Below are 6,089 nucleotides of genomic sequence, written 5' to 3'. Positions count from 1 at the left end.
ATTTTGTACGTTTACTAACAATATCCCTCCACTTCGAATGCACCATTCTTTGACTTGAGAATAGTACTCATATCTCCCTTAATGCCCAATGAAATATGCCAATTCTAGAGACATCATTTGTATAAATCAGCTTCTGCATCCTCTTCTCTGCCTTAGCCATTGATGCTGCCCACAGCCAAAGACACGGACCACCCCCCACCCCATCCCTTCTCCCCATCCCCTACTCCCACTCCCACCCCTGCCCCAACCACAGAGGATAGAAAATCCCAAAAGGGTCCAGAAGAACTCACGCAACCAGCAAGTGGAATCAGTCCTCACAGGCCGACAGGCGCACCACTGTTCCCTTCTGTTCTGGTCTTTCTTTGTGCCTGTTCATTTAGTCATGGGACATCCTTTCAAGTTAGATAAGGTAGTGATAGCCTGAAGGAAGTATTGGTAAGGACACCGAGCGCAGATCTTGTCGCCTGTGGAAGGCCTGTGTGAGGTGGGGCAAGGATGGGGACAGGGGAGGGGGGACTCAGCACCCTCTGTTCTAGCCAAGGGTTCACAATTACTCTTTTACTCCTTCTCTTCCATCCTGGGATCTAAGCATTCAGGACTTTCTAACTCAGACAGCAGGAAAATAGGATACTAGTAAATAAAGGTTAGGATACTCAGATTGACTGTAGATGCTAATTGCACCTCATTCTTATACATTAAAGTTTACAAACTGGGTATGGTGGCACACTCTGGGAGGCTGAAGCAGGAGGAGGGCAAATTTGAATCCAGCCTCAGCACTTTAACAAAATTCTTTCTCAAAACAAAAATTAATAAAGATGTAGCCAAGGCGTGGTGGCGCACACCTGTAATCCCAGTATGGGGGAGGCTGATGAAGGAGGATCACTGAATTCATGGCCAGCCTGGGTTACATGGTGAATTCAAGGTCAGCCTGAACTACACAGTGACACCCTGTCTCAAAAATAAATAAATTAAATTAAATAATAATAACAATAATAAAAAGAAAAAAAAACCTGGCCCTTTTGCAAAGACAAGAGAATTAACACAGCTTGACTGTAGGATTTATTGGAGGAATCATTATCCTTAAGGCAACAAAGGACATAATCCAAGTCTATACTTTGTACTTTTCACCTTGGGATAAGTTTTCAAAGCCCACTGGAAGCAACCTTTGAGCAGACATTCTTGCAGTTTTCAGTAATAAATGCTAAGTTGGTGTGCCATAGTTCATAGCTGGTGTGACGTCCGGTAACATCAGCCTTTGCCTAGTTGGGAAGCAGTAAATACAGTGATGCCTCAGTTGCCGAACTTAATTTGTTCCATGATTCTGGAAAAGACAGCCATGTTTGTGCCTGTATGGGAAAGAGGGCTGTGGTAGTATTTGTCACCTGATGCAGAGTTTGCAAACAAAATCAAAATTTTGCCAAACACTTCTATTTGCAAACAAAATGGTTAGTGACCCAAGGCAGTGCTGTGCTAAAATAGTATGTGTTTATTTACATTTGAGAGTCCTTCCCAGGCTGTGCTTCCACTTTTAAGTTATATGAATGAGGGGATTTAGCTCAGTGGTTCTGCTGCCTGCCTCGCAAGCACAAGGACCTGAGTTCAATCCCTGGTATAAATAATAAATAAATAAATAAATAGTTATATGAATAAGTATGATTAAAACCTATCCTCAATCTCAATGTCCTAACATTTACTTATACTTATTTTATTTTATTTTGAAACAGGGTCTCACTATGTAGGCCAGGCTGGCCTTGACCTCTTGGTGATCCCCCTGCTTTAGTCTCCCAAGTGCTGGGATTATAGGCATGTGCCACCGTGCCGGCTTTACTTATGCTTATTTATTCTATTTTCCTGCCTTCTGATTTAAAAAAAAAAAAACTCAAATGCTTGGACTCCAGGACAGAGAAGGATGAAATCTGAAAATAAGTTTTCCCACCCTTTCTCTTTCTCTCAGACACGGTCTCACTACATCAGCTGCAGCTGAGGCTGGCACTGAACTCCCATTCTTCCACTGCAGTTGTACAAATGCTAGGATTATAATCATGTGCCACCACATCTGTCTTGCAATAAGTACTCTTTCAGCTATTAATTCATTTAATTCAATACACTCACTTTAAGCACAGCTATACCCAAGCCCTGTTCTAGGTGCTTCACATACAAAGATATAATAGGGTTCTTGCCTTTTTGTGTTTTGTTTTACTTTTTTGGGGGGTACTGGGGATCGAACTCAGGACCTTGTGCTTACAAGGCAGGCGGTAGAACTACTGAGCTAAATTCCCAGCTCCCCTTGTTTTACTTTTTGAGACACAGTCTCACTATTCTAGGGTGGCCTTGAATTCATAGCTTAGGCCATGAACTCCCAGCAATTCTCCTGCCTCAGCCTCAGGAGTGCTAGGGTTACAGGCATTCACCAACATGCCCAGATAGGGTCACGAGGTAGTACAGTACATGGAACAAGCAGACATGGGCCAGGGATTTAGCTCAGTGGTGCTGACACCTGCCTTATAAGCACAAAGACCTGAGTTTGATTCCCGGTACCAAAAGAAAAAAAAAAAAGGAACAAGAAGACACATAACTGGGTAATTACAAATGTGAGTGCAGTAACTGATATACAGAATATTAAGGGATTGCCAAAGAGAGGTGCTTCACCTATCTTAGAGGGGTCAAAGGGCCTACATGTATTAAGGAAGATCTATAACTCAGTTAGCTAAATTGTGTCCAACAGAGGGTGTTCAGACTTTTTCTATTAGATAACTTTTTAATTTGGGGATAAAACATCCAGAAATGCTAAAGTAAAAATATCTATTAATTTTGGCTGATTCATATAGAAGGAGAAAAGGGTCTAACATCATAAATGAGATCAAGGTTGTAAGAATAACAGCTAGAGGTTGTAGTGTACATAATCAAATTCTTTCCTTTTTATGATTTATTTCCCCACCTATAACATAGAAAAGAAATATAAGAACTGAAATCCCTGTAAGTGGAGGTTTGTAAACTCTTTTCTTCTCACTTGAGAATAAATAAAGATATCATCACCAGATTAGAGGAAGATTAGTGCTGTTTGAGGTTAAAATTAAAAAACAAAAACTTAACTAGATTTGCAACTACTTGCCCTCATATAAAATTATACTATGAAGAAAAAGTCAAAGTTTCCTACCTTTGAGGTTTCCTAAAATAAGGATGGTAAGGGTCTCCATAATTTTGAACCTCTAAAAAATTCATGGATGAGGGTGTATACCTCAGTGGTAGAACTCTGGCTATGCATGCACAGGGCCCTGGGTTTAATTCCCAGCACTGCAGAACAATTTTTTTTTTTGTACTGGGGATCGAACTCAGGACCTTGCGCTTTCGAGGCAGGTGGTGAAACCACTGAGCTAAATCCCAGATCCACAAAATAATTTTTTTAGTAAAATAAAAATTCAAGAAAAAAATTATTTTTATTTTATTTATTTATTTTTTTGTGGTACCAGGAAAAAAGCCTTTTTTTTTTTTTTTTTTTAATAATGGAAACAAAAAACACCTAACACCGAAGCTTCTGGAAAAACCACTTGTTCTCACCTGTCTTTTACCTCTACTCAAACTTGACCTCGGCCTCCTGGTGGACCTTGCACTTCAGGGCCAGGTCTCTGAAAATGTCCTTGGATGTCCACAGTGTACCGCGTGGTGATTGTAGTTATAAACCTTCACGAAAGACTTGATCTTTGACCTCTTGGTGATTTTCTTCTTGCCTATGGCAGCTGTCACTTAGTGGGGACAGCAACCAGGGCATGGCTGTAGAGGTGGTGGGAGGTGACATCATCCGGAGTAGCACTGGGCCAGGACCAGCACTACCTTCCCGGGTTTCGTGAACTTGCCCATTTCGACAGCATCAAAAGCAGGGCCTACAGTGGAAAGAAGAAAATTCATTCATAACCAACCTGTGTGGTTGCTTCAATTTTATAGCTGAGATAACAAAGAAGTTTTAAACTTGCCCAAGATCATACAACTAGTAAATAGAAGATCTGGTATTTGATCCATTGGCTGCCTAAGTACAGCACTTATCCTGTCCAAATAGAAACCTTTTGTGGGCCCATTCCCTGGGCTCAATTCCTCTGGTGTTCTGGGGCAGTTACCCCGGCAGGAGTGAGCTGGAATACACAACTGGTAGAGGGAGGGGCTGGGCCCAGGTAAATACACTTGGAAATCACATTTCCGTGTCATGGAGGCTGCTGAAAGTGTCTTCATCATTCTTAAGAATATTTTATGATATAAGGGATTAAGATAAAACAGGGTTAAATTAAATATATAAATTTATGAAATTTGATAGAGGAAAATAGAAGAGTAAATATATGAAAATAACAGTACTGTGCATGATATCAGTTTATATATTCTTTAATACTATGGTATTTTTCATATGCATGTGTGGTACACATGCTAAGACTATAATTCTTAGAGTGTATTTAAAGGGAGGGATAAACAAATACTTTAACAAATTTGAGCAAATACATTAGTCTATGGGTGATGAGAAATGATGTAAAAATCAAACTAACACAATGTAGGTGATTTAACTTTGATCTATTACATTTGGAGATATTGGTTGTTGTATTTAGAAGCATATAAAATGACATTAGAGAGCAGAGAAAGGGGACGTCTCTTATAACTGAATAGGAGCGTGGTTTCCCATGCTAAAAAGAATAGATAGCAATTTTATAAAGGACTGATGTAAGTGGTTAGTTTCCTTAACTAGTCATTACAGCTAGCAGGTTTTCTCTGCAGAAGTAAATATGTCTATGAATACCAGCTACTGCTTGTGGATTGGGTATATGCATTCTCTGCCTGCATCTAATCCTTGGGTAACGATATACCTAAACTGTAATCCTAGAGCAGTTACATGGATGCACTAAGTGGTGTGATCGGAGGGAAAGATAGCATCACAAGGATTCGTTTGATTATAACAGTAATCCACACCAAGTCAAATAAAATAGCCAAACAGTTAAAAATAGGGTCTCTAATGAGTTTGCTAATTCTAGCAGGTCCTCACAAACATTTCCTGACAGACGACCCTGTATCAAACCAAGTGGCTGTGCTTTAATTACACGGAATAATTATTTGATTTCCAGGAAGTTAAAACAGTGCTTTGTTATTAAATAAAAAGTTCTAGATATGCTGTGAAACTCGATCAAACAAAGAAAAAGGGCGAAACCCAATGCCTGCTCAATGATTCAAGAATTCGGCTGCTGAGCAAGCCTGATGATAGCTCAGGACCCCAGGAAAGGGGTATTTTAACTCTGGCCAGCTGGATCGTATGGCTTTCCTACAGAAGCCCTGCCTTTCCAGAGAACTAAAGTGAAATGCAGCCATAAACTGGTGAGGGGCTCAAAACTGGGCAGCCTTCGCCCCTCTGCACCAGCAGAGACCCCAGTTTTCGGGGGACAGGGTCTCATGTTGTGGCCCGCAGTTCTGAAGGTCTATTAAAAGCCAGGGGCCTTTTATCTCAACGGCTTTGGGCATGAGTATGGGGTAGGAAGGGGGGGGAGGCCTGTGGGTGTCCCTTTTGCCTGAGGAGTTGGAGACACTTGTGGAAAAGTCAGGCCCTTTTCGCTCCGGCGGCCGCTCCGGTATGGGGCTGGCTTGGGTTAGACACATGCACACATACACCATAGAGCTCTGCTTTCCCGTAGCAGCTGCTGCCTCTGCCTCTGCCTCTCCCGCCTCAGCCTCTTTGCCCGGCATACACACACATTCAGATTTGCGCGCTGTTTCAATCCTTGATGACGTGTCCCCGGAGACAGCCAATAGCAAGCGGGCTCTGGTCAGGACAATGGGAGGTATCGGGCCAATGAGCAAGCCCCGTGAGTTGGCGGTAGCCAATAGGAGCCGCGCTGGCTGGAGAGTAATGTTACAGAGCGGAGAGAGTGAGGAGGCTGCGTCTGGCTCCCGCTCTCACAGCCATTGCAGTACATTGAGCTCCATAGAGACAGCGCCGAGGCAAGTGAGAGCCGGACGGGTACTGGGTGACTCTGTGCCTCGCTGAGGGTGAGTCTGGGGCAACGCCGCGGCGGGGAGAACGCCTTCTGCAGCTCCCCAGCCCGCGCGGCAGCCGGATCCCC

General features: G+C 42.6%; 1 long non-coding RNA gene across 1 annotated transcript; it reads right to left on the bottom strand.

Annotated features, from left to right (window-relative positions):
- Positions 1–1,273: 1,273 nt before the first annotated feature.
- LOC104862138 lies at positions 1,274–5,929 on the bottom strand. The gene is made up of 3 exons (XR_780208.2): positions 5,636–5,929; positions 3,559–3,881; positions 1,274–1,346 (listed from the first exon to the last, which is right to left on the bottom strand). It is a non-coding gene; the product is annotated as an uncharacterized LOC104862138 (long non-coding RNA).
- Between the last annotated feature and the right edge of the window lie 160 nt (positions 5,930–6,089).

This window comes from Fukomys damarensis, unplaced genomic scaffold (genome assembly GCF_012274545.1).
Source record: "Fukomys damarensis isolate Sample0158 unplaced genomic scaffold, DMR_v1.0_HiC HiC_scaffold_38, whole genome shotgun sequence".
Taxonomy (NCBI): Eukaryota; Metazoa; Chordata; class Mammalia; order Rodentia; family Bathyergidae; genus Fukomys; species Fukomys damarensis.
This window is presented reverse-complemented; position numbering and strand designations above follow the sequence as displayed.